Source organism: Artibeus jamaicensis, unplaced genomic scaffold (genome assembly GCF_021234435.1).
Source record: "Artibeus jamaicensis isolate MK-2021 breed Jamaican fruit bat unplaced genomic scaffold, CSHL_Jam_final scaffold_1031, whole genome shotgun sequence".
NCBI lineage: Eukaryota > Metazoa > Chordata > Mammalia > Chiroptera > Phyllostomidae > Artibeus > Artibeus jamaicensis.
The window spans coordinates 7,066,406-7,091,114 of NW_026522026.1; positions in this window are offsets into that span (position 1 = coordinate 7,066,406).

The window sequence follows — 24,709 nt, forward strand, 5'->3', positions numbered from 1 at the left end:
AGATGTCTCAGAGTAAACTTCTGAGTGTGTGGTACCATTTAATCATTACAGAAGGACAAAATGATTGACAAGTGTGGCTTTTCTCCCAAAACTTGATAGACTCAAGATACCAATAATTCAGTTGAGAGGACATGGGAAAACAATGAAATATAGCAATGTTAAGAAATAGGACTAAAAAGAACTGTGAGCAGCACTATTGACAGATAAGGCTGACTGAAATACAACAAATGAAAGTCTTACTAAATATTTCGTAAGAGTTTTATTAAAAATAGAAAGCCAGGACTTGCTACCAAAGAAGGCTTGTGGATTTAGATAACCTAATGCACAATATGACTCATTCAATTCAACATTATTCACCTTGAATTTGCAAAAAGATTAATAAAATTCTCTATTCTTAAGAATTTTATACTGACAGTATTTTTACCTGTGTTGCATTTGTAGGTATTTTATAATAGAGCTGAAGTAATGACATAGTCCTTTCTTCACATTGTAATGTTTCATAAATAATTTACCAAGTGAACCAAAGGCTGTTTTTTGTTTTGTTTTTCAAATATCACATAAAACTATGTACTGGATATTTTATATATATATATATATCAGTAATATTTATTGCAATAGTTTCAAAGCACCCCATTAATATTCTCTACTGATAGTGATTGATATAATTTTAAACAATATAAAAATTATGTTCAGTATGAAGACTCGATTTTTAGGTATTATTTACATGTTTCCTTATTCTGTTTTAACATTAAAAGAAGAAACTCTTAAAGTCACATACAACTCTGTTCTATTTTTATTTCAAGTTTCACACAACTGCTCATTTAGAACTCTATCTAGCTTGCTGATCTAGTCCTAGAAATCGTGTTCTCTGTGACAATTGTGGAAACTAAGTATCACTTTTAATTCTTCTGATATGAGCGTAGTACAACCAAAGGCCAAGGTTTTATGCACTAACAAATAAACTGTACACCTAATAAAATATGCTTCTGAAATCTTAAAAAAAACACATGATTGATAATGTGAAAGTGCTTTCTCTTTCAAAGTTTTCATTATTAAAGTTTTTAAGAACTATGGCGAATTGAATAAGGCAGTGGATATGTTTATACTCACTTCCTCCCTTCCTCCTCCCTCCTCCTCCTTCTGCTCCTCCCTCCCTCCCTCCCTCCCTCCCTCCCTTCCTCCCTCCCTCCTTCCCTTCCTTCCTTCCTCTCTCTCTCCCTCTCTCCCTTCCTCTTCATCTTTTCTTGTCCTTCTCTTGATCTTCTCCTTCTACCTCCTTATTCATGATTTTTTTAAGAAGGCATCATTTGCAAGTGGAATGATGACACTAATCACACAGTTACTAAAAAACGAGTCTATGACCTTTTTAAAAAAAATTGTAATCAGTGATCTTATGATAAAGAAGTTGTTCATAATAATTGTATAATTGGGGCAATTCCTCCATGAAGAATAAAAGGCTTTTTATGTAAAATAAGGCTAGGGCTTTAAGTTGCATCGTCCAAGGAAATTGGCCAGTGCTTGAACTCTGTACCTTTGATATGCTTGTCTGAGCCCACAGTTCCTCAGTGTGGTGGCAGTGGTTCCCCACTGGTTTGTACAGACACGTTGCCCACATGCACAGAACGATCCTCAGTCTTTTTATTCCATCCATTTATTTCATTCCACTCCTCTGTCAGTACCACAATAGCTTAATTGCTATTATTGCTCTGTGTCACATTTTAACACTTGGTTAACTTCTTAATTCTTAATCAGACTTCCTTTTCAGTTGTTTTTTAATTTGGTCTAACATATTTGTGGCATCTTCTTAAAAATATATAAACCCCATTGGCATTCGACCAGGCATATATTAATTGCATAGCTTGCTTTGGGTAGAATGAACAACTTTATAGTCTTAGTCTCCATATTTAGGATGAAGTATAAATATTAATTATCTTTATTTGTGTGTCTTCTGTACTTCTCCTTCTTCACAGAAGTTCTATACATTTCCTGATGAAATTATTCCCGTATATTTTATGAGATTTTCCCCTACCATACCACATTGCATCTTTACTAATACAAACATCCTTATATAATTTCTTATATTTAAAATAGCTGCTATTTTAAAAATAAAAATAATTTTCACTAATATTGATGAATATCAATTAATATTAGAGTAACTTAAAATATATTATTTAGAATATAATTTATTTTGAGTAAAAAAATTTTAAAGTTTTGTTAGTTATTGTTTTACATAAACTTTAAGTCATCCCTAAACTATTTTTAAGGTAAAAAGCTGTTGGCATGTTGTTCTGGATGTGACATGTTGGTCCTCACACCTGCTCAGTGCCTCTGTCTACTCAGAAGCTTCTGTCTGGTCTGTGGTCATCCTCTAGTATGAGAGGTTGCTCAGGGAACAGGCCTCAACTTGTTACAAGGTCTTTCTCTTTTCCTAGGTGAGGAAATGGCCGGACAAATGGCTCCACCCTGGTCACAGGAATATTGTGGGGAGGGCACAGATTAGAACCCCCCCTTTTTTTCATTTTAGCTCACTGGTTAAGGAATTGTTTTCTTTAATAACACCTTGCTAAACATGAAGCTACCCAGTTGAAATACAAATGCATTTTATCATCTTGCATTATGCTGATGAACTTTGCATCTTGAATAATCTTTTTAAGATAAATAATTCTTGTTGACACAAGGCATGTATGTGATCAGGAGAATAGCCATTTGTGACAGTGTGAGACCAGTGTGCTTCTTCCTTAGCTAAAGCTGTAGACCATTTTTTTCCCACCCAAAATGTAGACCATTTTTTGGGTGTGTGTATTTTTTTAAATGTACGAGAGTGGATATCCAGAATTCTGATTCAACTCTGTCAACTCCAAGGAGAATAGGCCTTTGGAACCATCTGCCCTAAGTCTAATGCCTGACAGAGCTGCAGGTATAAAGTGATTTCTATGTGTCGCTTCTGAAATCACTTAGTTTATTTTTGATCATATATCATTTAAGTTGGCTTCCATTTTATAAAAATACAGACTTCCACTGGGGAAAGAGGAAGTGATAGGTTGGAGAAGGAAAGTGAAAAAAGCCTGAAATGTTTTAACAACTGCAGGAGTATATATTAATCTAGGAAAAAGTTGAAAATAAGAACTGAGGGTATAATTTTAAATCTTTTCCTCTAAGGCTTCTCCACACAACTTACTTGGATATCCAATTATATGCTTCATACTGAAGGCTTAAGTTATATAGCTATTTGGCATATTCAAAGAATGAGAATTTTATAAATTACTATAAAAATTGCCAATGAAATGCTTTTTATCATTTCTTTTTAAACGAGTAAGTGGTTTATGGGTCTTGAGTTTAAATGAGAGGCTGATCAATTCCAATTTTCTATCCCTACTCAAATCCTTAAAGTCACAGAAAAGTTATAAACATAAATAAATCAAACAATACGGTATTGATATGACTGAATGTACCACTACTTGAATGCCCCTCTCTTACTTACGTTACAACAATTATATTAGAGAAAAATTTATTAAATGTTTCCTTTAAAGCTCATGTTACCTGACTTCTGAATTTTGGAATATTTTTGTCCTCTGTTTACTTGGAACTGAAGAATATACTTTATTGAAACTCAAAGTTTCATTAAATAAGATTTTCTTATGCCTATTAATAGCCATTTATACTATTATTAACAGTATATTTTGTGGAGAAACTTTGACTCTTGTCTCAGACTTCAGAAGTCATATGCAATAAACAGTGATGACCAGTCACTAACTCAGTCACAGCTCTTAGATGTTCCCCATCTCTTACTCTTTCTTCCTGGTACAATACTGTCTGCTTTAGCATAATCACTGTTTCCCAAATGCAAATGGTAAATTTAACACTGGAAAGTTTTGAAAGTTTGTTTCAAGTGGTTTTTTTTTTAGTTTTTATTTATTTATTTTTCATTTAAAAAATTTTATTGTTGTTCAAGTATAGTTTTCTGCCTTTTCCCCCTCCTCTCCCCTCAACCCCAGCCATCCCCACCTCCCTCCCTTGATTCCACACCCCACCCTTGGTTTTGTCCATGTGTCTGTTATAGTTGTCTCTGATGCTTCAATTCTTAACTGCAGATATTCACACAAAAATGGATCTCTGTTGACTATTCAGTTAGGCTGACTTTTAACTTGTTTTGGTCATTTAATTTTCAGGTGGTCTTATTTTTCCCTAAATATTTTAAATTAATGTAATCTGGTAATTTAATGCAACTGTACTAATTCAACCCCATGAACCTGAAAGGAGGCGGTTAAGAGTGAATGTGAAAAATACTGATCAATCGAAGAGTAGATTCTAAGTAAGAGGGGGCATTCAAGCACTAGGCTGGAATGAACTTAGTAGCTGTGCAGCTAAGAGCTGTCATAATCTGCAGGAGAGGGTGAAGTGCTTGTTGCGGAGAAATATTCTGTCAGACGTGAAGCATTCGCTTGGCCATTTTCCTTCTGAGTTCTTTTCCCCGTGTGTTAATACAACCTTTCCCCTGTTCCCTCCCTCACTATGTCTTCCCATTTTTACATCAGTGCCGGAAGGCCCTTCTGCATGCCGGGGAGGCCCAGTGGCCAGGCAGCCCTGCTGCTGGCAGGAGCAGGCATGCACTCAGCTCTGGAGAGCCTGCCCAGCTGCATCACCTCTGACCCCTCATCTGCTGATCTGGAAACTTTGGCTCCCATGGGAACTTTGGACAGGGGTCCTGCTGCATTGCACTGGATTCTGCATCGCCCCCCTAAAAGAGGAAATGAAGCTGAGAAAGGCATTTATTGTATAGCGCAAATTTAATGTACCAGCTCTCTACTGTTGGCAATGGTACTTCACATGGCAGATGGTCTCTACCAAAGTATCATCATCAGATTACTGAGAAACCTTTTATTAACATGCAGTCAATACATTTAAGATTTAAATATTTTAATCACTTATGTACCTCCATAGGGGGCAACAAATCAAGTGATTAACTCTTGTTGCATACTAATCCCATGTATTCGATTAAGATAAATAAGTATAATTCTAACTTTTTTAAAAAAGATGAAATTACGGTTTCTGAAGCATTGGATTAATCTGAATTATGTGCTTTTTATAAAATTAAAAGTGGGATGTATAGTTTAAAATGACAATTTCTCAGCCTATTTCCTCTCCTCAGCTCCTTCCCATATTGCCTTCACATCCTGAAATATGGAAAAAATCTTTTTTCTCAGATGTTAGAATCACAGATTTGCTGAAAAAAACAGGAGAAACATGGACCTGAAAGCAAAGTTGCTGACTGCAGGAGAGGAGGAAAAAAGCCCAAAACATAAAATAGGCAAACCTGTCACTTAACTAAAATATTTGGGGCAGTGGGACCCATCATTACTTGGGCAGGGTAGTATGACTATACTGTCCATGTTGACTGAAACTTGTGTTTTTGCTTAATACTGTAGAATATCTTGAACAGTGAATGTTTCACAGTTTTCCATCTGAGTACTTTTTGAGTGGTAAGTTTTGGGGACTTCTGATAGTTACGAAGACTGCAAACTCCCTGCCCAATATGAATATTCACGATGAGGACCAGCGCTCTCCGTCCGCCGTGCACTGACTTGGTGCTCCTGGCCGTTTCTGTCCGGGCGCAGCGGACTGGCAGAAACAGCTCCACGTGGCAGATGGTCTCAGTTTTAGACAGCTCGAAACCTTAGCATGAGAGGACAAATTCATAATCTTCATAAGCATATAACTTAAAAATACAGCGCTTATATTTATTCTGCAGAAATGAGATTTTAAAATCTTGTGATGTTTTAGTACAGCTAAGCACTGCGACCTATTACCTTGTAATGTTAACTCTACTGGAAAAGGCTGTGTAGGATAATTCTGAAGATTAAAGGGACTGTCATGGGGATTGATACATTTGTTCGTAGCATTAGGAGGCAGGACACCGGAGCACAGTGCATCCTAAGAAGCCCTTTGTTCTGTTGCCCTGTCCTGTTTGCAGTTACAGTGAGGGAACTAAAGGAGCCGTGCTCTGCAGGGGCTGTTCTCTCCCTAAGGGAAGCCGTGAGGCAAAGGGGCCTGTTTCACAGCACAAGAAGGATTTTAGACATCGGATTCCACTATCTGGATATGTTTTCTGATTTGTGTAATTAAACTCTTTCCATGGTCTACATTTTGCTATTTTATATAATTGCTGGGTATCAGTGAGTGAGTAATGTATAATAGTGCTAATAGCGGGGGCAATGCTGGTAAGTTCCTGAGGGTGTTTTTTTCATCAGGTGGAGAACCACGTTCCTGCTAATTAGGACCCAGTGAATGACTAAGGGGACTCCCACATTTACCCACAGAGAAAAGTCATAATTTAGTTTGGTTATTAATTTATCAATGGCAACCTCGTATTTGAAAATCCACTTACTTGTTATCTAAGTTTTGCAAATAGATGAGGGGTATTTCTCGAAGACACAATCCCTAGGATTTTCTGTAATTTACTTTTCAGATGTTCTGTGTTTCTAAATTACCAGCACATACTCCCCTGCCCCCCCCCCCCAAAAAAAAAAGACCCTCTAACTTTGTGATATAAATAATGAACAACAGAAGTTTCTTCTAGAAATAGATTATGGGGTTTTGAGATTATGTCTGTGTTGGTGAAGACGTAGTAAAAATACTAAATCTTTACAAATAAATTGTGAATGTGGAGAGGCCATGTACTTTTTAAAATGTTTATTTAAAATTATGAAATACTTAAAGTTCCTTAATGTAAGATATCTATAAGCCCACAACCTTGATGAAACAGATACCAATGTTTTGCTAAAACTGCTACAGATTTCCATTCTTAAAGCCACGTGTCAGCGTTAGGAAGCCCCCCCCCCCCCATTTCGCCTTCTCTTCTCCCAGATGCAGCTTCACTAGCATGGCCTCCGTGTGAGCCATCCCGCCATGCTTCACCTGGTTACTGCAGAAGCCCGTATCCCCAAACAGCACCCACTGTTGGCTCGGGCTGTTCTGAAATTTACATAAATGGCATCACTGGTTTAGCCTTAGTATTAAATGTAGTTCTGTTGCTTTAATTATGGAGACTTTTGTAATACAGCTATTCTTGTTCATCTCATTTGGAAATATATCTTCCGATAATTTTAATTCAGGACATATTAAATTATTGATTAATTTAGGGAGACCTGACACCTTATAAAATAATAATGATAATAATAACAATCATAACCACAAAACAATACTTGTGTAGTCAGACTCTGTTCATTCTTATAATAGGTCTATACATTATGTTTTTATTACTCCCATTTCCTTGTGTAAACAGAGGTGGAGAGGTTAGATAATTCGCTCACACTCACATAGAACGTAAGTGACCCAGCCAGGATCTGAAACCTGAGATTATATTCTGTATCCCACACAGTGTTTTCTCTCCTGTTTGCATCTCCTGCTGTGTCTTCCAGGAGAGCACTTTATATAGATCTGACACATTTCTTGTAAGTGCGTTCCTTATTGTTGCAGTTACTATGGCTTTGTAACACATGATCCCCAGATTTACTGGCCTCAAGTAGTCATTTTGTTAAGCTTCTGGATTCTGCGGGTCAGAAAAGCATAGCAGGAATGACTTATCTCTGCTCCACCATGTCTGAGACTCGAGTTAGGAACCTGATGGCCAAGAGCCGGAATCGTCTGGAGGCATCTTCATTCAATGCCTGGCAGTGGATGCTGGCTGTTGTCTGGGACCTCAGCTAGGGCTGTTGGTTAGAGCACCGCCCTTTCCGTGTGACCTGTGCTTCCTCACAACTCGGCTGCCTCCGGGTTGTTGGGCTTTGTGTGAGTGTCCAGGCAGGAGCCGGTGGAAGTTGCGTCACCTCGTTCCAGAAGTCAGACTCCCCTGACCTCCTAAATGATTGTTTTAAAAAATTGCGTACATTAAGGTTCACTCTGTGGTCCTGCATCCACCATGGATCATGCAGAGCAGTTTCACGGCCCTCACATGTGTCCCGTGCTGCGTCTCTGCAGTCCGTCCTCTGTCTCCTGACCCCTGATGGTCGTGCGGTCTCTCTAGCTTTCCCTTTCCCAGAACGTGGTACAATTATAATCAGAATCACAACCACTGAGCTTTTTCACTGTCTTGATAGTTTTCCTTTTCCAGAATGTCATATCATTATAATTGGAATTCTACAGTATATAGTCTTTGCATATGAACTTTTTTACCCATCAATATGCATTTAAAATGTATTCATATCTTTTTGTTACTTGATACCTCATTTCTTTTTTTCTTTTTTTTTTTGCTAAATAATATTCAGTTGTGAGGATGTGTCACATTTTTTTAATCCATTCAAAGATATTTTGTCTTTCTAATTTTGGGAGATTATGGTTAAAACTCTAAACACTCAGGTACAGGTTTTTGTGTGGGCATAATCAGATAGGCAAACTTCTGGGAGTGATTGTTGAATTGTACAGTACAACCATGTTTCGTTTTGTAACAAAGTGCCAAATTGTCTTCTAAAGTGGCTCTCTCTACTTGACACTTTTTAGAGAATCAGTCTTTAGAACAGTTTCCCCAATTCCCTTTGTGACAGAGTAAGTCCCAGAACTGCGATGTGACAGCCACCCACATGGGCTGTTGAATTGTAGTTCTTGGTTTCAAGTTCCAGTTTCATCATTTACTAAGTGTGTGACTTTAAACATATTGGGTAATCTCCCTGTGCCTCAGTTTCCTCCTCTGTAACTGAGGATTCTGTCTCCCAGGTGCTGTGAGGATCAAATTAGATGCCATGAGTCTGATGCAGAGTAATATGTTGTTATTACTGGCATTGTCCCTTTTTCACTAATGCTTTGGTTTAGGTTTATTTGATAGGACTTCTTCTGCTGGACCGTCTTTCCCTCCTTCCCCCAACAACTCAAGGAGAGCAACCAAGTCTTTATTCCTAAAGTTTAGGTGCTCCTTCTGGGGAAGAAGGAAGGGTTGTGGCAGGGAAGGCATGATAGCTTTTGTTTCAGAGCCATTAAGGGAATTAGATGGAGTATTCAGGAGCTTGAGGGCAGAGAGCCTGAAACTCAGAATGGTGTTAGAACTGGCGGTGGGTGCACCGCCCCACTGCTGTCCGACCTACACAAGGTTTCTGCGGGGGTCAGGAAAGGCTCACACCCTGGGGATGCAGCGCAGAGCTAAGGCGGAGTGCTGAGCTGAGGGAGCAGGGCTAGATTCCAGCTCCCCGCTCCTGCTGCCCCGCCCGCCACATAAGCCAGTGTCTGCTGTGCAGTGCACACACCACACAGTGCAAGTGTTGGCTCCGTCTGGGGGTTGAGAATGTGCACTGTAGGTTCCGTATAGGGTAAGAGCATGGACGACGTCCACTGGACCACAGGATCTTAGAAGTTCTTGGCCGTTTGTCCCAGGGCATGGTTGTGGGATACCAGGAAAGGAGTGAGTCACCAAGCACCAGGCTTTGGGAAAGAATGATGTTACCATCAAAAGCCATCAGCCAACACGAAGACCTTGTCCCAGCAAAGAAAAAGGGAAATGTGTGAGAAAATTGCAAACAGAAGCACAAAGTGGGCAGGCAGTGGAACACCAGTGCCTGAACAAGCACTGAATCACTATATGAAGAAAGGCAAACTTGGTTCTAGACCGGAAGACTCCTCCCATGACACATCCGAGTGTTTGAGACTCTCCTCTGACCCTACAAAAACAAAGAGTGCCCCAGAGTGATTGACTGGCATTCTTGTAGACTTCAGAAGGTGGCAGTACTGATTTGGAAAACAGGCTCATGGGAAGTCTCACCCAAGATTACACCTGCTGTAAGTAAGACTGACACTGTGTTGCAGTTGCTTGCCCAGACGTGTTGAGTTCTACCTGAACTTTCACTTGGCTTTCTTCAGAGTATTGTTTCTAAGTTAGTAGAATTTTTCTGTAAGCTTCTTGCTCAGTGGGAAGTGTAACACAAATATTTTGAGATGAGTCACCTCCCTTTATAAGTGATTTCTTAATATTTTAACTTTCTGGTTGGGAGCCTATCAAAACAAGGGGTGTCTCATGGACTGTGGAAGATGGACAGGTTGCGCACAGGCTATCTCTTCTGTAAGATAATCAGACACCCAACTTTGGCTGAAAGGGTCAGGAATCCTATTATTCCCATAGTCTGTTTTTAGTTCCATTATGTACATTTTAATGGGAAAGTATGATTTCACTTTAGTCAAAGGTCCTTTATAATTAAAAAAATTGTGCGAGGGTACTTATTTTCAATTACATTGTCAGGCCAAATATTTGTTGTTATAGTCACAGTTTATTGTTCTTTTTAACAGTGGAGGGGCAAAAGTCTAGCTTGTTATTGGTCCCATGTAGCTTTTTGCATGAACCTTTAAGTGCACCCTGTGGGGAAGGTGTCTGGGAGCCCCGACCTCGTGCAGGAAGCTCTTTAAGCAGGGACATGTGAGGCTTGTGAAAACTGTTAATTCTCTCCATTTGTTTGATTTACCTCTTTGGGGCAACAGTGTAACCCTCTTACATTCCACAATTTATACATTTTAATGACATGTGAGCCTAGTACATTAATTTTAAAAATATTTTGGTTGTGCTGCATTCTCTCATCACTATGAAAAATCATGTCTTCTTACACAGAAGTTCTGATATTAGAAGTGGTTTCTCACCACGACCTAAAGATTCAGCCTCCTTAAGTAAGAATGCTGCTTAATACATACCAGCCTTTCCATCTGCACTATACTCTGAATGTATCTTGTTATTGGTGAGACACCTAACACAGCATATGAGGTGCATAGAAATTTTCAGGTAACCCTGTAATCTAGATGTAAGTAGGTAATATTCATTGAGCACGGACTGATTCCCAAATTGGACTATTTGGGGGACATTACAGAGAAACCCTTTGTACACAGTTTCAAAACTTAATCATTGAGCAAGTGATACTGGAGAGTTGTTATATTGATTTGAAAACCCATCTGTTCCTACCATATAACACTATTTTTAATGGATGTGGTTTAAAACAGACTGAGAAGAATGTTTGAGAGTTTCACTTATGATTTTTTGTTTGCTTACAACTTTGCATTAATTCACTCTCAAAACTGAGTCACCCATACAGAACAGGTCTCTTTCCCCCAGTACAAATAATTCAAGAAATGAGATGACTGCGAACTTCTAAGAATAGTGAGAATTAGCTAGGCTAGTTAATAGAAGGGTATATGGGGTGGGCAAAAGTAGGTTTATAGTTGGGATACAAATAAATAATACCATAGTTAATAAGCAATAATGTAGGAAACAAACTGTTTCATGTAGTCATGTTACAGAACAAGAGGTCTGAGGGAGGGCAATATTTGGCCCACCTAGGGATGCCAAAAACTGCTACACACAGAGGGCCCCTCCCAAGAACAGAATACTAATATCTACTGGGCTCTTCTGTCCCCCACCAATTGGAAAGACATCTCTCAATGCCAGAGATTTGTGAAAAGGAAATAGTGTTTATTTAATGCTATTCAGGCCTAACGCCTGCACTAAAATATCAAAGTCCCCACACAGTGCTCCCACTTCTCCATCTGTCCCAACTCTGGGTACTGTAAATCAGGAAAAGAGCACACGTCTGTGTTTGAGGCAACTGGTATCCTCAGCTGTGTCACTGTGCAGGCTTTCGAGTTAATCCAAAGTCATGTGGCACTCTCTCACGGTCCACTGGCAAGAGTTCTTTTGTACCCAGTTCTAGTCAAAGTCTCTCCTGCTTTCCAGGCCATGCAGCCAAAGGGGGCACCCCAAAGTCGCGTGGGCCTCTTCTACCAAAGCTACAGGGGTCCACACTCCACCAAAAGCATGTGGCTTTCTTCTTCACCTGGCTGCAGGGATCTCCATTCTGGCAAAGCTGCGTGGTTTTCCCTTTCACCTGGGAAAGAGGGGGTCCTCACTCTGCCCCAAACCGTGTGGCTCTCTCCTCACCTGGGCAGTTCTCTCCTCATGTCCTGGAGCCCATCTTTTCCAAGCTTTCACACAGGTACTTCTCACTCAGGGGTACAGCCCCTCTCTTTACATCCTGGGTAGAAGCCACCCCCCCCTTCTTCCTGGCTCAAAACTCGGCTACAACTATTTAACATATCTGTGAAACCAGTTAAAGGTTATAGATATGTTAAATAATCATTCTAGAGGTTAGCTGCAAAACTTGCTATGCAAAACAGCTCTCAATGGCCCTGCTCTACTGGTCCCTTCCCCCTGGGGGGTAGGTGAGGACATCTTATATGTCTCTCCAATATTCCCATACACTTTGAATTCTGGACACCATTCCAAATCTTCCCCCCCCCCCTTTGGCTGCACCCTGTATCAGTCACAACTGTAAACCTACTTTTGCCAACCCTGTATATTCAGCTAAAGTAATATTGAAGAAAGCACAGATGAGAGAGAACATATGTATTCATGAAGCACAAAGTACACTTTTCCAAAGTTTCATTTTGAAAATCTTTCATAAGGGAAATCAGTAGTGAATTCAGGACTGTGATAAAAAAAGTCCTGGCCTAAAAGAAACAGTGTTCGATTCCAGTACCGCCTATGATTCATTTAGTCAATAATTTTTTAACGAGTATATGTGTCAGGCATTGTGCCAAATTCTAGGAACCCCATGTTAACCAAGGCCAAGTCCTTCTCTCAAGATATCACAGTCTAGTAGTGGACATAGAAAGAATCCTACAAAACCCTCCAGACCTTACCATCTCTCAGATGCAAAAAAAGTTGTATTAACTGTAATGCCTCAATCTGTCATGATGCTTATTGGCTCAAACCTGCATAACTGTGGACCTCTGTTCTCCCTGTCAGCCTCCTGAGTTACCCGAGAATTCCCAAGGGTCTCTCATGTGTGCTCATGGAATCCTATAGTGCAGGTCCCCCCCTAGCCCCGGGCTACAGACTGATACCAGGCTGTGGCTTGTTAGGAACTGGGGCCGCACAGCAGGAGGTGAGTGGTGGGTGAGTGAGCAAAGCTTCATCTGTATTTACAGCCACTCCCCATCCCTCACATTACAGCTTGAGCTCCGCCTCCTGTCAGATCAGCAGCTCATTGGATTCTGATAGGAGCAGGATCTTACGGTGAACCTCCTGTGCGTGAGGGGTCTGGATTGTGCACTCCATGAGTGAATCTAATGCCTGATGATCTGAGGTGCAGCTGAGGCTGTGATGCTAGCGCTGGGGAGTGGCTGCTAATACAGATTATCATTAGCAGAGAAGTTTGATTGCCCAGAGACCATAATAAATCAATTGCTTGCAGAGTCATATCAAAAGCCTATCAGTGAGTGGCAGGTGACAATTAAGCCGCATCTTGCGGCAGGCTCTAAAGCCACCCCCCTCCTCCACCACTGGCCATAGGAAAATCGTCTTTCGTGACACCTGTCCCTGGTTCCAAAAAGGGTGGGGACCACTCCTTCAGTGTTCTTCTTTAGGCTCCTGCAAAGGTACTTCTGGCTGGTGCCTGACACCATCACTGCTAGAGGCACCTGCAGGTGAATGCCCCCCACCATCGTTCAGAGGGAGCCTGGAGCCGCCACAGTGTTGCTATTGGGCTGGTGGGATTTGCTCTTCTCCAACAGGATGTAAAACAGGCCCCAAGCCTTACCTCTCTGCTGTGCTTTGTAACCTGAACTGCAGAACATCGCTCCTTATGCCCCAGGACTCTGGTCAGATCCAGTTCCTGGGGCAGGTTGGGGAAGAGATGCACTTAGCTCTCTCTCTTTCCCATCCCTGCTGAAAAAAGTTCTCACGGATTTGTCCCCCAATATGAATAAATCACACCAATAAATGCTTGCAAATCTCTAGCTAACAACTTAGCATACACAGAAACATTTTACTTTGTAAAGTAAACAGGTAATTACAATGGACTATAATAAATGTTGTAACAGAGTTCATTTACCAGACCTTGGGGGCCACACCCAGGAAGTGTGCTGACCTGAGGCTCAGGGAAGTGAGGGTGGAGGGCTGGAGGTCTCCCTGAAAGATACGACAGTGGAGCTGAAATCTAAGGATAAGTGATAATTAGCAAGCTAAGAGGCTGCTTAGGAGTGTAGATGCAGTTAAAATAGTGTTTGTGAAGGTCCAGAGGGAGTGGGCACATTTTTGGGAGAAGTCTTTATTCCCTTCTTCAAAGGACCGGTCTGGAAATCCTTTATAAATCCTTCCTCTCTCACTTCCCATTCATCATATTCATACCCCCTTTTTGCATTTCTTACATCCAATCTTCTATTATAATTATTTGTAAGCCTATTTATCTCCCATTATTACCTCATTGTGTGTTCTGCTAATTTTTTTTACATCCTCCACATTAATAACCACAATGATTTGCATATAGCAGGTGCTTAATTAAACGCAATATGCTCAAAGCGGTTAAGGGTGCTTGGGATAAATAGACATATTTGTCATGAACTAACGGTGGCCTCGAATGACCCGAACAAATAGGTGTGATAGAGAACACATTGGTTCTAGATAAAAAGGAAAGGCTGGACAAGATTTTCCTTATCTGTTGAAATAATCCCTCCCTGGTTAGTGTTACCACAGCGTTCATGAAACAGTGATCAAAAAGATAATCACCCAGTTTTTTATACTCTGCTCCTGAACTTGCTAATACTAAATAGCTACCTCTTTCATGTACTGTTTTTATTTAAAATTTAATGAAGTAGATGATTCATACAAAATAATATATTTGCATAAAACTTAAAGATTAATAAACACTTATCTGCCACACAGCTTAAGAAATAGAACATAACTAAATATTACAAGGAAAAGTTTGTGGCAAAATGGCAAGTGAACATGGGCCTCTGATTGCTGCCTCAGGTCCGGGGAAATTTTAGAACCAAGGACAAAAGTTATAGATGCGATTAACGTGATGGGCTGGAGGAGACCGAAGGAACATGCCCGCATGCCGAAGCTAGCACTGCTCTCGTTGGGGGGAAAATTTAAGTGGGTCCTAAAGTAAATCCATCATAAAAGGACATACAGAAAATACAACATAAATGGAATAAGAATGAGAAATTAAGCAAAGTACAGAAAGTAAAAAATATTTTAAAAATTTGCAGCAGTAGTAGCTCTTCTTAAAATGACAGGATTTACAAAAATATAAATGGGGTAACTCGGCGAATTAAAGTGAGAGACTTTAAGATTTGATTTAAAGTATCCAACTGCATAGTCTCCAGGAGGGTACTAATTTTAAACAATGTCAAGGAATATGTAGGTCAATATGAACCAAGGGGAAGCTGAGGTAACAATCTTAAGTTTTGACAAAATAAAATTTAAGGCAAAAACATTATTGACTAAGGAGCATATTGTACATCGACATAGAGAAAGAACAGACTATGAAGAACAATTATACACCTACCTGTAAAGCTTAGCAGGTATGTGGATATAAAATGAAGAAAGAGCACATTAACTATAGCTTTTAAGTTTACACGGTGACCTTCACTGATTACATCCCTTTTCCTGTTTCCCCCAGAGGTAACCACTCAAACTTTGTGTTCACTACTTCTGTATTAGTTTTCTGTTGCTTCCTAACAAATTACCAAACCTAGTGGCATAAACAGCACACATTTGTGATCTTACAGTCTGTGTGGGCCATGGAGGGGGCAGGTGTGGCTTAGCTGGGTCTTCAGCTCAGTCTCACGCAGCTGCAACCGAGGTGTCAGTCTGGCTCGCTCTCTCCTCAGAGGCTCACGTGGGAAACACCCAGCTCTGGCTCCCTCAGGTTGTTGGCAGAATTTGCCTTTTTGTGCTTGTAGGACTGAGATTCCTGTTAACTTGACTGCTGGCTTGGGTCCTCTCTCTCTTGAGAGGTCCTTCTCACACAGGCTTTGTCGTGGGCCCTCTCACAGCATGCCAGCTCACTTCACGGCCAGGGAGAGAATGTCTCACTTTAGTGTGCTAATACTCAGTCTTCTGTAGTGCATCGTAATCATGGGGATGACATCCTATCACCTTTGCCCCAGCCGCAGGCCCGTCACAGGTAGAGGTGGTAGGGCTGGAGGTCATACAATGGTATAACGCATCAGGGTTACCTTAGGGCGTGTCCACAGCTTTCATGGACCTTATTATTTTTTTTACCATACACAAATATGTGTCTTAAAATAGATACTGATTCATTTGTATGTTCTTTTGAATTTTATATCAGTGGAGTCATTCCATTTATGCTATTCTGAAATTTGCTTTCCCGGTCAAAATTATTTTTTGATTCATCCATGTTGATAGGTCTCATTGTAGTTCAGCCATTTTCATTACTATTATAGTAGAATATACTAATACTGTCACAAAATTGATTTACATTCTACTGGCCATTTCTGGCCATTTCTCATGTTTGCTATGATGAACAGTATTGCTATGAGCATTTTTGTTCATGTTCTTGCTGCACATGTGTAAGGATCAAGGATTATAATCCATTCTTTATACAGTGACCAGAGTAAGTAGTCTTTTAAAAACATAAATCAATTTAAGTCCACCTATGACATCTTATTATACTTTGAAATCCAATGCTCTGGCCTTTGTCCATGTCTGTGACCTCATCTTGGACTAGGTTTACCTTTGCCCACTGTGTTCCCCAACATATTTTTCCCCTCAAATATGCAAAGTTTCCCACTCATTCTTGCCCTCAGGCCCTTGCACCCTCTTACTAGAATGCTCTTCCTTGTGGCCTTTGAATGTTGATTCCATCCGATCACACAGGATTCAGCTTGGATAGCATCAGAGTGGTCTTTCCAAGCTACTAAATCCAAAGTAGCTTCCCATTCCCTCTCAGTCCCGTAACTCTATTCTAATTCTTTCCCTAGAATCTATCCCTGTGAGAGTTTTATTTATAGATGGTTTGTTAAACTGTTTTATCTCCCCACTTTGAATGGAGTGGCTCTCTCTCCCAGGAGAGAGAGCAGGAGTTGTTTCTGCCACTCATCCTGTCCCCTATACCCAGCCAAGTGTCTTGCACTTATAAGTTCTCAAAAATGTTATAGTAAATGAGTAAAATAAAAACTGCATTACCAGAATTTGCAAAATCGAGAGGCATAGAGACAAGGTAAAAATGAGTATGAAGCACCTTTTCTACAGACTGCAGGTGGTCTGAGAGGATCTGCCCAGTGTTCTTCCTCACTTGTTAAGGAATGTTGCCAGTGCTCACTTCAGCAGCCTGTATACTAAAAAACAAACAGGCAAGAAGGGGCTGCAGAGAAGAATTCCAAGTCATGAAAACCAGAGACCTACAACCAATATTGCTCTATCCAGCAAAGCTCTCATTTAGAATGGAAGGACAGATAAAGTGCTTCTCAGATAAGATCAAGTTCAAGGAGTTCATTATCACCAAGCCATTATTATATGCAATGTTAAAGGGACTGATCTAAGAAAAAGAAGATAAAAAAGGTGAACAGTGAAAGGACAGCAAACTCACAGTTATTAACAACCACACCTAAAACAAAAACAAACTAAGAGACAGCTAGATCAGGAGTGAACCATAGAAATGGAGATCGCATGGAGGGTTAGCAACAGGGGAGTGGGAGGAGGAGAAGGGAGGAGAAGGTACAGAAAATAAGTAGTATAGACGGTAGGTAGAAAATAGATAGGGGGGAGGGCAAGAATAGTAGGGGAAGTACAGAATCTAAAGGACTTGAGACCCATGGTCATGAACTAAAGGGGGGGAGGGCATGGTGGGGGAGGGGTGTGCAGGGAATGAGGGGGGGAATAGAACAAATGTAATGGCATAATCAACAAAATAAAACAAACAAATAAACAAACAGGAATGCTGCCAGACACCAAATTAAAGACTTTCTTTCAGACGGTGTGATTTCTGAACTAGGAGTAAATGACCTAACAATGCCGGATGAGTGGGTCTGGGAAAGGGTTGGGAAATGCTGTCTGCAGGCCAGTCACTGGGCATTTAGTTGTTGACAGCCTTACCAGCTCACTAATTAGAACCGTAAAATTTCAGGTGAGTGACAGTAGTTTATAACGTAATTTTGCATTTAACAGCTGCAATTGCCGGGCAACTAATGCTATAATGGATAGATGCTGCCAGTTGCTGAGATGGATGGAAACTAATACATAAATTACCATGTTAGAGGTCATGATCACATTTTCAGCTGCATCCAAAAAGCAGTATTTATATTGCCTTTATCAATGAAGCTGTTAATATAATTTTGGGGAGCAAACATGCCATGTACGCCTTGGGTGTTGAATATTATAAATGTAGGTATAAATATGTACAGTAAAATTTCAATCTATAATGTATTCAAGTTCCATACCACCTCTCACCTAATAGCCCTTGAAGAAAAACACAAAGAAAAATAAAATTGTTAAACAGATAAATCCCCAAGAAAAAAATGATTTGTTCCACAAAGGTCTTTGATTTTATCTCGGAACTCTTGTAATTGTAGAGCATATACAATTAGTTAAAATAATGTATGCTTCACTGTATTTGAAAGGAAGTGAAACTTTAGGGAAGACATTAAAAAAATAATGGAGCATAGCTAGATAATTGATTCTACATAGGTAAATTATAATTCGAACTCTTGAAGTGGAATGTTATTGTGGGGTTGAGGATTTTTGAAATGGTAGTATATCACAGTATTTACTTTTATAACAATGACTATGTCATATCCATTCTGTTCTGGTAAATACAATATTCTACTTTAATACTCCCAGAGTATTAAAGTAGAAGTATTAAATACTTCATAATACTTTCTTAAAGTATTAAGAAAGACTAAAGAGATCTTTCTTCTGGATCTCTTCATCTGCTTCTGACTACTTCTTTTTGGTTTTCCTCATGGGCCTACACTTGGGCTCATCACTTATGCAGTAATTCTATAGCCTGGCTACATCTACATAAATTTTGATTTTAGTGGTCTGAGGTGGTGCTTAGGCATTAGTATCTTTTCAATTGATTCTAGTGTGCGTCCAGAGTTGAAAGCCAGTGTTGAGTAGTTTCCTTGGGTAATCCGATTACTCATAATTGAAGTATGCTGATGACTCCCATATACGTGTATGTATACACACAGATATCTAGCTTGAATTTAACCTGATTTCAGTTGAATATGAAAATGCTTGTTCTCTCTCTCTCCGGTTGGTCTCAACATGCCAGTACTGAGCTCATCAACCACCAAGGTTCCTCCATTTGCTCCTTGTTTTGTTTCCTGTGTGGAATCCTACAAATGACTACAGTTTTTCCCTTCCTTTTCTTCTCCTACTTTACTCAGCTGTTCCACAGTCCTGACAGTTTGTCTTCTAAATGCTTCTCAGGTCTTTCCCTTTATTCTCACCTGAGCTTTCTCTGTTTAGTTATGAGCTTCCCACCTTAGCTTTCTTAGTAGTTTCAACAAATTTCCCTTATTTAGATAATTTTCTCTGCTATTCGAACCCACCCCAAATGTTTATCTGGAATGATAAACGTAGTGGTAAAATACCAGTAAAACCAGCAACATAGAATTAAAATTTGTCCATGACTTATCATTAACTGGGTCCGGCTGAAGCTCAAGCTTCTTAGCCAAGGTAATTAAGGTAATTCTATGACTGGCTTATGTCCCCTTCCTCATTGATAGATTCGACATGATTCACACTTTAGAATCCAGGGTATGGTACTGCTTATGATAATTATTACACATCAGATTCTTCCAACTCTTAATGTTTTTGTTCCTATTCTTATTTCTGTCTAAAATTACCTTTCCCTTTTCTAAAACCGTCTAACTCCTAATTATCCCTTATTCTGTAACTCAGGTATCATGTCCTACAAGATGACTTTTCTGGCCTTCCAGACTTGGATAAATGGCTCTCTGTCCTCTCCTAGCACTCTGGGAATTTCCTTACCATCAATTAGCCAAGTTCAACTGAAATAATTTACTTATTTAACTGCCTAGTCACAAAACATAAACAAGTTCTACATCTTACCATCTTTATATTATTAGTGCTTACCTGGAAATATATGTGGAACTTAGCAGGAACTTAAACTTTAATTACATGCTTTTGAATGACATGGATCCTGACAGCTCTACTAAAATCACTACATACCCTTTAGTTATTGCAACTCAAGGAACGTGTTCTCATTCTCAACCCTGTGAAATGGGTTGATGAGCTGCTGTTACAATTTTTAAAAATCACTTATCTTTATCTTCAGACATCAGAAAGCATCAGGTAACATTAGCAAGAAAATGTCATCTTACTCCACAGTTTCTCCTCTTCACTTATTACTCCCTGTAAGGCGTTCCTAGTGATTTTATGTGTGAACTTTCCCTTACCTAATGCCTAATTGCATTCTCTGCTCTTTGCACAGTCAATTCTTGATTATCCACAGTCATAGTAGAAAGGGAGAGCGTGGAAAATCTAAAATTCTCATTTGCATCAGCTGCCTCTCTCACCAGGTACTTTGCCAGAGATAGTAATGAGTGTAGCAAAGCTGGTAGAGGGGCAAATGAGCTGTGAAACAGCAAAAATTCATGTTGCCAGATAAAGAGAAAATGAAAAGCTCTGAATAATATACATCTGGATAATCAGTCACAGAATAACATGGAATTGACTGTATTTTAAGAGTGAGAATTTAGCCTCTGTGGCTGATGACAAAAACTCATGTCTTCAGCTTCTGTAAGGATTCTGGCCCTGTTTTACTCATGGGCGAAGTAAATGGTTACCTACACACTATCATGTCAGGTGTTCCGGGCTGATCCTATTTCCCAAATGTCACATTCGCTGCTCTCTCAGCATCTGAATTTCCACCATTAAAATATGCAAAACATGCTTAAAATAGGGGACTAAGTATACCAAAAATAAAAATAAACCCCACCTATACCTAATTTTTTACACCTGGTAATCTTTAAGCTGTAGGAACACCTGCATCTGTATTGTGATCACACAGACTTTTAGGGACCATCATCATATTCCATGCTCAGCTTTAGAGGGCAGATACGAGGCAGGTGAGTCAATGCGAGGATTATTTCTGTAGACACGTACCAAATGACTCTTTTTCTTTTCAGTGGAATAGATGAAGGCAATTGGAACTTCCAAAATGCTTTAGGAACACTTCTTGCTTTTGGTATCCAACTGGTTTTGAATGCTGACATTGCTGGAGAGGGAAGATAACCTTAAAGCTATGTCTATGACATGTCATTTGTATTGGGTTGGCCAAAAAGGTCGTTTAGTTTTCTCCATATAGTGGCACTAGTAGTGCTTGGTTGTCTTAAACTTCATTAAAAACAGTTTTGTTAGACTGTATTGTGACAGCCATCATATCAGAGTGCATTTAAAAAAACAAAATTAAATTTTTGTGCAGCCATTTTAGTATTGAAGATGGAAGAAAATGCGCATTTTTGGCATGTTGTGCTTTATTATTTCAAGAAAGGTAAAAATGCAACTGAAATGCAAAGGAAGATTTGTGCAGTGTATGGAGAAGGTGCTGCAACTCATCCAATGTGTCAGAAGTGGCTTGTGAAGTTTCTTGGTACTATTGACATTTTGGCCAAATAATTATTTGCTGTGAGTCTGTCTTACACATTGGAAGATATTTAGCACCCCTGGCCCTATGCACTAGAGGCCAATAATAGGAGCTAACTTACATATTTAAAATATCCAAGTCAATAAAGTTATGATGAAAATGAAAAATTTATCTTTTATTTTACGGAAAAAACATGGATTGTTTGGCCAACTCAATATTAGTCAGGGTTATCCAGAAAAGCACAACTAATTCCCTATTTTAAGGAACTGATTTATGTGATTGTGGAGAATAGCAAGTTCAAAGTCTGTAAAGTGGACTGGAAGGAAGTGCTGATGATGCAGTTCAAGTCCAAAGGATGTCTGCTGTAGGAGGTCAAACTTTTGTTTTACTCAGGCCTTCAAGTGATTGAATGAGGTATACCCCACATATGGAGGGCAATCTGCATTCCACACCAATTTAAATGTTGAATCTCACCTGTAAACACCCTCACAGAAATATCCAGAATAATGTTTGGGCACCTAATTGCATACCATGACCCAGCCAGATTGACAGGTAAAGTTAACCAGCACACTCTTTATCTATTAAATGGTGAAAAGAGCTCAGGGGAGTAAAATAACTTGCCTGAGCTTCTGGTAGATTTTTAGTTGAGCTCAGAGTAGTATCCAAATCTTTGATTTCTTCACCGGTGCCTTTTCTACCATAGAACACTGACTTTTCACAATTGGGATAAGGAGGAAAAAACAGAATTTAGCTCAGAAATAAATGGCTATAGTGTTTCATTTAAAAATGTCTGTTGATTCCATATACCATATTTTTTGAACCATAAGATTCACCTAGGTTTTATAGGAGGAAAATAGGAAAAAAATTTTTGAAGCAAAAAATGTGGTAAAATAGTTAACATAAATAACACAATATTTCACCAATGTAAATGTAAACAGAACTCAACAGCAGCATTAACAACCATGATTCCTCTCAAATTTGGCGGGGGAAAGTGTGTCTTATAGTTTGAAAAATACATTGACTTTTTAAAACATTTGTTCTGGTTCAAGACCCAGAATAGCCACAACAATCTTGAGAAAGAAGAACAAAGTTGGAGGAATCATGCTACCTCATATAAAACTATATTACAAGTATAGTAATCAAAACAGCATGGTACTGGCCATAGTAATCAAAACAGCATGGGACTGGCATAAGAACAGACATATAGATTAATGAAATAGAATAGAAAGCCCAGAAATAATGCTGTGTAGTCAATATTTGACAAAGAAGGCAAAAACATACAATGGGGTAACGGTAGTCTATTCAATAAATGGTATTGGGAAAATTGGACAGGTATGTGCAAAAAAAAACAAAAAAAACTAGATCATCTTCTTATACCATGCACAAGAATAAACTCAAAATGAATTAAACACTTAAATGTTAGATTCAAAATTGTAAAAATCCTAGAAGAAAACATAGAAAGTAAAATTTTGGACATTTCTTGTAGCAATATTTATATTAATGTCCTCAGGCAAAGGAAACAAATAATAAACAAATGGGACTACATTAAACTAAAAAGTTTTTGCACAGCAAAGGAAACCATCAGTAAAATGGAAAGAGAACAAGCTGAATGGGAAAACATATTTGCCAATGATATACCTGATAAGGGATTAATATCTGAAATTTATAAAGAACTTATAAAACTCAACACCAAGAAAACAACCCAATTAAAAAATAAGCAGGAGACCTGAATAAACAGTTCTCAAAGAGGAGATACAGATGGCCAATAGACATATGAAAAGATGTTCAATGTTATAAATCATCAAAGAAATGCAAATTAAAACCATATCCCTTCACACCTGTCAGAATGGCTATCATTAATGAATCAAAAAACAAGAGTTGGTAAAGATGCAAAGAAATGAGAACCCTCATGCACTCTTGGCGGGAGTGCAGATTGGAGCAACCACTGTGGCACGCAGTATGGAGTTACCTCAAAAAAATAAAAATGGAACTACACGTGATCCAGTGATTCCACTGCTGGGAATATATCCAAAGAAGCCTGAAACACAAATTTAAAAGAATATATGCACTCTTATATTCATTGCAGCATTATTTGTAATAGCCAAGATGTGGAAACAGCCCAAGTGTCCATCAGTAGATGAGTGGATAGAACAGCTATGGGACATTTATACAGTGGAATACTACTCCGCTATAAAAAGGAAGGCAATCTTACCCTTTGCAACAGTATGGATGGACCTAGAGAACATTGTGCTAAGTGAAATAAGTCCGAGAAGGACAAATACCATATGATTTCGCTCATATGTGGGGTCTAATGAACGAAATAAACTAACAGATAGGTAGAAAACAGATGGGAGTGGGGTTGCAGAACTGGGCAAAAACGTGAGGAGATTAAGAAAAAAAAAAAGAAAACCTCATAGAGATGAGGGGAGAGTGGTGGGGGGAGGTTGAAGAGGATATAGGGGGAATAAATGTGAAGGAAGGAGACTTGAGTTGGGGTGGTGAACACACAATACAATATACAGATAATATAGAGCTATACTTCTGAAACCTATATCATTTTATTAACCAATGATACCAGTAAATTCAGTAAAAATAAGAAATATTAAAAAAATAAATGATACATCTGTTGAACAGGACTCTCCTAATACTTTAATAGTGTCTGACATACTTGGTGCCTGCCTGAACTGCCAGCAGTGGGTTTGTGTCATTAAAAAACCTTTACTGAGCTGTAATTCATATACTGTAAACATCACCATGCTGAAGTATTTAATTGTCTTATAGTACATTCACAAAGTTGTTCAACCATTACCATTATTTCCAAAATAGATAGTCTTCTTTGGAGAAATGTTCAAATCTTTTACCTGTAAATTTTTTTTCTTTTTACTGTTGATCTGTAAGAGTTCTTTGTATATATGGTTCTAAGTCCATTTATCAAATATATAGTTTGCAAATATTTCCTTCCATTCTGTTGGTTTCATCAGATACTTTCTTGATGATGTCCATGAAGTATAAACATTTTTAATTTTGATGAAGTCTGATTCATCATTTTATTTTGCTTTTGTATTGGTGTCATATTTAAGAAATGGTTTTACCCAAGATTTCAAAGTTTCACCTTTATATTTTCTTCCAAGAGTTTTATACTTCTAGCATTTACATTTGGCTCTGTAATCCAGCTGAGTTTTTAATTTTGCTTTATTTTATTTATATGTAGTCCTCTAAGTTCATTTTTTGCATGTGGATATCTAATTGTCCCGTTATCATTGGTCAAAAAGACTATTTTTCCTATTCAATTGTCCTGATATCCTTGATAAAAATTGGTTAGGTGC